Below are 10,901 nucleotides of genomic sequence, written 5' to 3'. Positions count from 1 at the left end.
AACAACGGATGAGTCGACGTTGCGAGTTTTCGAGGGAAAAGTTCTGCGACAGATTTATGGTCCACGCCGCGTTGGCCATGGCGAATATCGCATTCGATGGAAAGATGAGCTGTACGAGATATGCGACGACATTGACATAGTGCAGCGAATTTAAAGACAGCGGCTACGCTGGCTAGGTCATGTTGTCCGGATGGACGAAAACACTCCAGCTCTGAAAGTATTCGTCGCAGTGCCCGCCGGGGGAAGCAGAGGAAGAGGAAGACCTCCACTCCGTTGGAAGGACCAGGTGGAGAAGGACCGGGCTTCGCTTGGAATATCCAATTGGCGCCACGTAGCGAAAAGAAGAAACGACTGGCGCGTTCCAAAAATACTTGCTGGTGTGCTTAGTTTGCAGAATTATTACAGTTTTTGGTGTGAAAGTGTAAGCAGCGTTCCGAGGAAAAACTAATTTTAAATCATGGGCCGGCGCACTAGCCTAGAGCAACGGGAATTAGTTATTCATCACTTTAAGCTTGGGAAAAGCCAGCGTTCTATAGCTGAGATGGTAAATATTCCATCTTCTACAGTCCAGCACATAATAGAGCGGTTTTTGAATGAGAATCGAATGCATAACAAGGGCCGGAATGCCCCTAATAAGATATTTACGCAAAGTGATGAAAGATGGATCATTAGAAAAATTAGTGAAAATCCCAAATTGTCGGCGCAAAAATTGGCTGATGAAGTAAAAAACTTCTTTGGGAAAGATTGCAGTGCATCAACAATTCGCCGCATCTTACGATCACATGATTTTCATGGTCGCGTTGCTCTCAAGAAGCCATTCATTAATCAGAAGAACAGAGTTAATCGTCTGACATTCGCCAAAAATCATGTTTTGAAGGACGCAACATTTTGGGACACCGTCATCTTTTCAGACGAGTCCAAATTTAATGTATTTGGCTCTGACGGAAGGTCGATGGTGTGGCGGAAACCCAAAAAACAACTGGATGTGAAGAATCTACGGGCGACGGTGAAACACGGTGGAGGAAGTGTTATGGTTTGGGCCTGCATGGCAGCAACGGGCGTTGGTAACCTCGTCTTCATAGACGGAAATATGGACAAAAACATGTATCTTGGCATTTTAAAAGATAACTTGCTGCAAAGTGCTGAAAAACTGGGTCTGCGTGGAAACTTTAGTTTTTATCAGGACAACGATCCTAAACATAAGTCGGGAATTGTTCAGACGTGGCTAATATGGAATTGCCCTCACCTAATGCAACCACCAGCACAATCTCCGGACTTAAATGTTATAGAGAATTTATGGGCTTTACTGGAAAAAAATATCAGAAAACACAACATCTCTAGCAAAGAAACCCTAAAAACAGCACTACTCGAAGAGTGGTCCAAAATTTCACCGGAGGAAACCAAAAAACTAGTAAATTCAATGCAAAGTCGTCTCAGAGCGGTTATATCTCAAAATGGTTACCAAACAAAATACTGAAAAATCGAAAAAAATTTAATTTTTTTATACCTTTTATTGCCGCATCAAATAAGCTGCTCATTCCAATTGGCTAAATGAGTCTCAGCCCCCCCTCACAACATTACACTTCTACACCACACACATTACATTCACCACATCATCATTCTACACCACATCTTCATTTCATTTCACATCATCATCACATTTCACATCACACGCACACAATATCAACATCACGAATTTAACACACATGAGGACACCGCACAAAAAGAAACAAAAGGGACCGACAGACAAGGCACCAGCCTCTTTTTGATTTCGACCGCGAACTCAGTCAGTCGCCTTGCGTTCCTTCGTGCTTTTTCAGCGTTTTCCGTTTGCGCATCTTAACTTTACATTGCGAGGTAAGTGCCGCGAGTTTTGTGCAAATATCTATGGTCCTTCGAAGCCGTACTGGACGGCACCAGTGGTCAAATGGTAAAAAGAAACATAAAAAAGTGAACACATTGTGAAAAGAAAAAAAAAAAAAAAAAAACCCAATACACATATATTAAACATAAAATTACAGTGGTAAAAAGAAACATAAAAAAGTGAACACATTGTGAAAAGAGAAAAAAAAAAAAAAAAAACAATACATATATATATAACATAAAGTTACAGTGGTAAAAAGAAACAGGAAAAAGTGAACACATTGGAAAGAACAAAATTAAAAGTGAGCACATATGTAATACAATACACAAAAGTGCACTTAACAAAAAAAAAAAAAACAAAAAAATTCGTGAAATACGAGGTGACAAAACTGTGGAAAACACCACAAAGTATATATGTATATATTTATAAATACAGTGGAGTGAAAATTTAAGTGCAAAAACGCAGTGCAGTGACCACAAAACCAAAAAAAAGAGTGGTGAGCTTAAAAGAAACAAAAAAAAAAAAAAAAAAAACCAAAGAGTGGAGTTGTGAAGCTAAAAAATACATACATACATATACATATGTACGTTCAGCAACCAACAAACGGGCGCAACGCAAACATAAAAACTATCGGTATTTTCATTTCTCCTACATCTCAACGGAGAAAACGAAATAGGAAAAAAAAAAAACCGATATTCAGAAGAAAATACAAACATACATATATTATATTCCAATTGCATTGCATTTACTTATATACACGTATATATTTCTTACATATATATATTAACAAAAACAATATATATATGTCTATATATGTATATATGTATATGTATATACATATATATATATGCGCTTTCTTTTGATCTCACGTTAGGAATATTGCGAACACGCATATTCATATATACATACGTACATATATACATATGTACGTACATACGACACACGATCAGTCTATGTCATTCCAGAGAAGCGGGTAAATTCTCTTTCGTGGTTTTCTTCGTACGAACATATCTACATATTCACATACATGCGTATATATATATATGCACATACGAGTGCATATAAATATCATATATACAAGACATACTGAAAAGTATACCCGATCGACATCGGGTCAAATTCTATAACAAAAAGATTTTGTTTCATAACAACTTTCTTTTCATAAGTAAATATTTGTACAAAAGTGTATTGTCTCATATGTAGATACGCTCATTGCTTCAAAGTCCACATTGACATATATTCCGCGATACCCCTTGGTTTTCGTCTAACAAAACCAAGCAGGATTGCGTATAAAACAGATTCAAAGTCCACATTGGCGTATTCCCGCAATACCCCTTGATTTTTGAGCAACAAAAACAAGCAGGATTGCATAAAAAACCAAAAGCGTAATACATATGTACATACATGCATATGTACAAAGTGCATTAGCACATAATAAATAAAAGATCCACCTATAGGTATACCCTATAGGACATTTGGACATAATAAATATATAAAAGAAATATACACAGACAAATAAAATACGTAAAATATTTCCGGTCGTTAATAAATAATTAAATCAAATTTAAGCGATTAATTATTCTTTTCATTTGAAAACTCTTATTAACGGAAAAGAGTTCGCGATTACACATATTATCAAATACGTAAAGCGTTATTTACATCAATTTCGTTCAAAACTCTTATTTACTTAAAAGAGTTCTCGTCTGATCATATAAATAAATACATATATATACAAAAATATTTTTAAAAATCTCGGTTTATCAAAAAGCCATTGGTTTTATTTATTTGTCTGAAACTCTTACATACAAAAGAGTCTTCTATTCAACATCTTATATACAAAACCTTTTCAAATCAGCTACAAGTCTAGTTTTCACTAAGACGTTTTAATTTATTCTATACATCTTTTAAATGAGCTCAGACTCAAAGGCATCTAAAACAACTCAGTTGCTAAAAGTTCCAAAAATGATTTCAGACGAAAAAAGTCCGAGTACACCGGCTGAAGCTACACGCTCAAAGCAAGGTGCTACAAAACTAAAGAGGGGTAGAGACATTACTTATACAAAATTCATTGCCGAGAGTGACAGTTTGATACGATACTGCACTCGATTTTCATCTTCACCGATTCAAGACAATTCTGAATCGGTCTTAGAAATTAAAAAGGACAATTTAGACAATTTTTGGTCACGTCTCCAAGCGGCATATGACGCAATCGTAGAATCTGACGACTCAGATCTACCCGAAAATTTTAAATCATCAGCTTACACCAAGTATGAACACTGCCTAGACCAGTTCGAAGACACAAAAGCAATGATTTCTGATCAACTAAAGCTAGTAAGAGCAATTGCACCTACTCCACAACCGAGAGTAGAGCTGCCGCAAAGACAAGCCCAAGAGGCAAGTTCAGGTATTCACCTTAAAGTGCCAGTATGCGACACAGATATATTTCATGGTGGTTATGAACAGTGGCCGTCCTTCCGGGACATGTTTACAGCTGTGTACATAAACCATCCTAAATTATCACAAGCACAGAAATTGTATCATCTCAGATACAAAACCAAAGGTCAGGCAGGCGTAATAGTCAAACAGTTCGCTTTGAATGACGAAAATTTTAATTTTGCTTGGGAAGCTCTAAAAGCACGTTATGAAAACGAGAGAATATTGGTCGACAAGCAAGTGACGATACTAATGAATTTACCAAAAATTCAGAAAGAAACCAGTGAAGAATTCATAAAGCTTCAATCCACGGTTTCAAATTGTTTGTCTGTTTTATCAACACAGAATATTCCCACAGATAATTGGGACCCCATTCTGGTAAATATATGCACAGCTGCATTACCAGAAAAATCGTTACTTTTGTGGGAGCAATCGCTCTCATCGCGAAGAAAGTGCCCAACGTGGCAGCAAATGAAAGAATTTCTTACTACCCAATATGAAATCGCAGAAAGGGTAGATAAAAAACTAGTCAGGACGAAAAACGTTCAAAACGACCTCAATAGAAGCTTCAATAGACCCCAAGCAAGTAGCCACAATAATTCAAATAGAAACTTTTTTAAAAATCAATCGTTCTCTTCCGAACAATATAAACAAACGTCATGCGAACTGTGCAGAGGAGGTCACAGATTAAAATTATGCGAAAAATTCAAAAAAATGAATGTTAGCGATCGAAACAATTTCGTAAGATCGAAAAAATTGTGTACCAACTGTATGTCACATGCGCATACGCTTAAAGATTGCGAAAGCAAATTTAATTGCGTTTACTGCCATAAAAGACATCATTCAATGTTACATATAACAAATTTTTCCAGCTCACCCCCAAACAATGCAAACGTTAAACGAGCAACAGGATTAGTTGCCACAACAAATTCTGAAAACTGCCAAGAAGCACCATGCTGCTCAAAGGCGTTAAAAACCCAATCCCTACATAGCGAAAATCACAGTAGGGTACTTTTACCCACAGCAGTTGTCTCCATCGAGCACAGAGGAGAACTGTTTAAACTCAGAGCCTTAATAGACCAAGGATCACAACGATCCTTTATAGCATCTAGGGCACAAAACAGGCTACAGTTACCAACAAAACTGGCCAACTTTGAAATCACGGGAATGGGCGGAAGAGTTGTTCAAAACTCAAATAAAATCTGCCCCATTACCCTCTTTTCCCCCAAAGCGGATAAGCGCATACAAGCAGAAGCTATTGTCTTACCGCAATTAACCAATATGTTACCCAGCTATCACATAAATAGCAAACATTGGCAAAAGGTTTCACACCTAAAGCTAGCAGACCCCAACTGCAACACCCCCGCTCAAATAGATCTACTATTAGGCAGCGATCTCATACCACAAATTATTCTCGAAGGTATTGAGAAAATTAACAAAACACTTCTGGCGCAAAATACCATTTTCGGATGGGTCCTAAGCGGACTAGTTGCGGAACCAGTTGCAACATTAACAACTCAAGTTGAGGAAGTCTCAAATGAATACCTCAATTCACAATTGAGAAAATTTTGGGAACTAGAAGAACTCCCCCCCATATCAGTCACAACCCCTGAAGATCAGTATTGTGAGGATTTTTACAAAGCCACAACTACTAGATCAGAAAATGGTCGGTACGTCGTACGACTACCACTTAAGCAACAATTTCCTAACACACTCGCCTTAGGTCACTCTCGCACCTCTGCAATTCAGCAGTTTCTAAGTATGGAAAGAAACCTACTTAAAAAAGGCGAACTCAAATCTGAATATGATGGTGTGTTAGAAGAATACCTCCATTTAGATCACATGGAGGAGGTAAACCCAGGGGAGAAAATCGTCAACGGCAAGTACTACTCCTTTTATCTGCCACACCATGCAGTAGTAAAGCCAGACAAAAAAACAACAAAAGTAAGAGTTGTCTTTAATGCGTCAAAATCATCAAGTTCGGGGAATTCCCTAAATGACATTTTATTTACGGGACCCACGCTTCAGCCAGATTTAATGCTCCTCATACTAAATTGGCGTACATACAAATACGTTTTCAATGGGGACGTTGAAAAAATGTATCGGCAAATAGGCGTACATAAAGACGACCAAGATTTTCAACGTATTATGTTCCGAAGATCCCCCACCAGTCCATTGCGCGACTTTAAATTAAAAACAGTTACCTTTGGCGTAAACTGTGCCCCATATTTAGCCATTCGAACGCTCCACGAATTGGCAGAAAACACCAAGTCAGAATTTCCTCTGGCGACCCAGGTGTTAAAAACACAAACGTATGTAGACGATATTCTGTCTGGAAGTCACAGTCTTCCACAAGCATACGAATCATTATCACAAGTAATCCAAGCCCTCACATCCGCAGGGTTTCCATTAAAAAAGATTACGGCAAATCACCCGAATATACTCAAAAATATTCCAAACGAAAATTTGTTGGACACTAATTTCCTTATATTCGAAAAGGAAAGTACAACAAAAACGTTAGGCATCCAATGGAATGCGATATCGGACCAGTTCTCATACACGACAGAGTCCATATCCGCATTATCAGCCATAACGAAAAGACAGATTTTATCCTCGGTGGCAAAACTTTTCGAATACAAGAATTATGGCTAGATGGAACCGACTGGGACGAACAAGTGAAACCGCTTCGCTTAGAAAAATGGTCCCAGTTCGCAAAAAATCTGAATGACATTTCTCAGATACAAATTCCACGATGGGTGAACTACTCCCCCGAACACAAAGTCGAATTACATGGCTTTTGTGACGCCTCCGAAAAGGCATATTGCGCTACTATCTATGTGCGCACGCAAAGTGATACCACGACCACAAGCCACTTATTAGTAGCAAAAGCAAAGGTGGCACCTTTAAAAACTATAAGTCTCCCACGACTTGAGTTATGTGGCGCACTACTACTTTCAAAATTAGTAGCCATGGTGCAAATGCATTTAAATATGACAAAATGCAAACTATATATGTGGTCCGATTCAGAAATTGTACTAGCCTGGTTGGAAAAACCACCACATGCATGGAAGACGTATATTTCTAACCGAACGTCTCAAATTCTTGACCTAGTGGGATCAGCCACGTGGCGTCACGTAGCCAGTGCTGACAATCCTGCCGATCTAGGTACAAGAGGGTGCAAGCCACTGCACCTTGCCACTACTACCCTCTGGTGGAATGGCCCCCGATGGTTGATAGAATCTCCTGATTCTTGGCCACAATCCCCCATGCGCAACATTATCGCCCCAGAAGGTCGAAAAATCGCCTCCTTTCATACATTATTGGATGATACCGACATCCTTGAACGATTTTCATCGTTTCCAAGAGCTCTCAGAATAGTTGCTTATATGTTCAAATTTATAGAACAACTCAAAAGCAAAGTTAAGGGATCACATAATTTCCCATGCAACACAGTGACGCACCTAGAGTTACAAAAGGCAAAGGTCGCACTAATAACATATACACAAACGCGCTATTTCAGCCGCGATATATCCCTACTAAGAGAATCGAAGCCGATTGATAAAAAGAGCTCACTCTTAGTCCTCAACCCATTTCTGGACACGAAAGGTCTGCTTCGTGCCAATGGTCGGCTTGCTAATTCGAGCCTAACATATAACGAACGCCATCCCATAATAATCCCAGAGAGGTCATCATTTGCCACACTGTTCCTCCACTACATCCACATCTTAATGCTACACGCCGAACATCGTCTCATGCAACAGATGGTACGCCAGGAGTATTATATCCCCCGTCTTAAGCCGCAAATCAAGAAGTGCATCTTCACATGCAAGATTTGCACTATGCACAAACAGAAGATGCGAACGCAGATTATGGCAGCACTTCCCCCGGAACGCTGCAATTTCGCTCTGCCTTTCACCACAACAGGTGTTGATTTTGCTGGGCCTTTCCAAGTAAAGGCGTCCATGTTAAGGTCTCCCACTCTCATGAAAGGCTATGTGGCTGTCTTTGTATGTTTCACGACAAAGGCAGTACATCTTGAGCTATGTAGTAATCTGACGACGGATGCTTTTCTCGCGGCATTTGCTCGCTTCGTCGCTCGACGTGGCTACCCATCAAAAATCATGAGCGATAATGGCAAAACCTTTATCGGAGCTCAACGAGCCACAGAAAAGCAATTTGTGGATTTTTTAAAACAAGTGTCACCCGACATCGTACAAAAGTACGCCTCTCAAGGTATCAATTGGCAATTTATCCCCCCAAGCGCTCCCCATATGGGCGGTTTATGGGAATCAGCTGTAAAAAGCTTCAAAACCCATTTCAAACGGGTAGCTGGAAATTATAAATTCAATTACGAAGAGTTCACGACGCTATTAAATCGAATTGAAGCCGTTCTCAATTCACGGCCACTCACAGTACTATCGCAAGACCCCTCAGATTTCACCGCCTTAACTCCAGGGCATTTTCTAAAAGGAGCACCCATCCTGGCCATTCCTGAGCCAGGCGTGGAGTCGCTATCCCTATTAAATCGATGGGAACGAATTAAAATACTCCATCATGATTTCAGCCGCCGCTGGAAGGACGAGTACATAAAGGATCTCCACAAAAGATACCGCTGGAAGACTCCTGAACAAGCGCCTAAACTTGGAGACTGTGTCCTCATTCACGATGATTGTCTACCCCCCACCGAGTGGCGGCTTGGCCGCATAGAAAAGCTACATTACGGCTCCGACGGTCACATACGAATCGTTGATCTCCGTACGCAAAACGGAACGCTGACCAGACCTCTCGTGAAGCTATGCTTTTTGCCAACTTCCGATGATCGCGAATCTGAAAAACCGCAAAAACAAACCGATATTATCGTGTCACAATACGCCAATACCAACCGTTAAAAAATACCAACCGTCAGAAAATAACAAACCGTAAATAAAAATAACAAACCGCAAATAAAAATAACAAACCGTACATAAAATAACAAACCGTAAAGAAAACTAACAAATCATGGTCGATCCATACGACGGCCCATTCATGCCACATATCGTGGCACGATTGCCAAGATCTAATTGTATGACAGATTTCTAATTAACAATCTCCTTTATACATAGATTATCATGGACGTAGATACGCCAGTACTAGCCACGCCATCCGTTCGTTCGGCTACCAGCGTGCAACGCACCGGGCCAACCCCAGCGCCCCGAGCTGCCGTTGCAACAGCGCCGATAACAGCACCGGCAACAACACCGGCAACAGCACCGGCAACAGCACCGGCAACAGTGCCGGCAACCGCACCTACAACCGGCAACCGCTCAACACGGGTCCCGGACGGGCATCGCATAAGATGCCCCCTATGTCGACGCCCCCATCGCTTGCATCACTGTGGGATTTTTAGAGGTATGCGACCGTTACAACGGCAGCAAGTTGCCCAGGCACACGGGCACTGTGTGAACTGCCTATCGCAGACGCATAGGTTGCAAGAGTGTGAGTCGAGGGGTCTGTGCCAAATCTGCAACCGGCCGCATCACACGCTGCTGCATCGCACCGCGATGCGCGACGATCATAGGCCAGCTACACCTCGCAGCCACGTAACAAGACATCAACCCGTAACGCGAGTGCATCAGTGGGTTGGAATGTCTACTCGGCGTCGTCAGCCTCGACCCCAACCACGGCGATCCACGGGTCTTAGCAGCGTCGTGGCAACGCTGCAACAGCTGCAGCGACTCCTAGGCTAATCAGTTGCCTAGGGGGGCCGGGATGGCTAAATGAGTCTCAGCCCCCCCTCACAACATTACACTTCTACACCACACACATTACATTCACCACATCATCATTCTACACCACATCTTCATTTCATTTCACATCATCATCACATTTCACATCACACGCACACAATATCAACATCACGAATTTAACACACATGAGGACACCGCACAAAAAGAAACAAAAGGGACCGACAGACAAGGCACCAGCCTCTTTTTGATTTCGACCGCGAACTCAGTCAGTCGCCTTGCGTTCCTTCGTGCTTTTTCAGCGTTTTCCGTTTGCGCATCTTAACTTTACATTGCGAGGTAAGTGCCGCGAGTTTTGTGCAAATATCTACCAATAATATTATTTTTTCATTATTTTTAAGTTTGTGAAAACCAAAATTTGAATCCCAAATAAATGAAATGTTTGTTTTTAAGAGGAAATAATGCTCTTTATTTTGGCTTTTGATTTTTTTGAATATCTTTTTTAATTCAAATGTTATTAGTATCTAAAGATTATTTTTGTGACTGCATCAAATAAGCTGACACTCACTGTATATGTATATATATGAATGTGTGTGTGCAATATATGTATATATGTATGCACATATACATATATTTATTTCCAACAAATATTTAAATTTATTTTATGTTTTCATTAGTAAATTAATACGCAAAAGTTTCTATTTAAGTTCAATCACTGAGCGTATGAGCTGGTTCAAGGAATAAGTGAGTTTTGCAGTTCTCTGATACATACCAGAAACTGCAAAACTCACTTTTTCCTTGAATCAGCTCATACGCAAAAGTTTCTATTTAAGTCCAATCACTGTGCGTGCCGAAACTCAAAGAGTCACGCCCGGAACACA

This window comes from Bactrocera dorsalis, chromosome 1 (genome assembly GCF_023373825.1).
Source record: "Bactrocera dorsalis isolate Fly_Bdor chromosome 1, ASM2337382v1, whole genome shotgun sequence".
Lineage (NCBI taxonomy): Eukaryota > Metazoa > Arthropoda > Insecta > Diptera > Tephritidae > Bactrocera > Bactrocera dorsalis.
Note: the sequence above shows the minus strand (reverse complement) of the source record.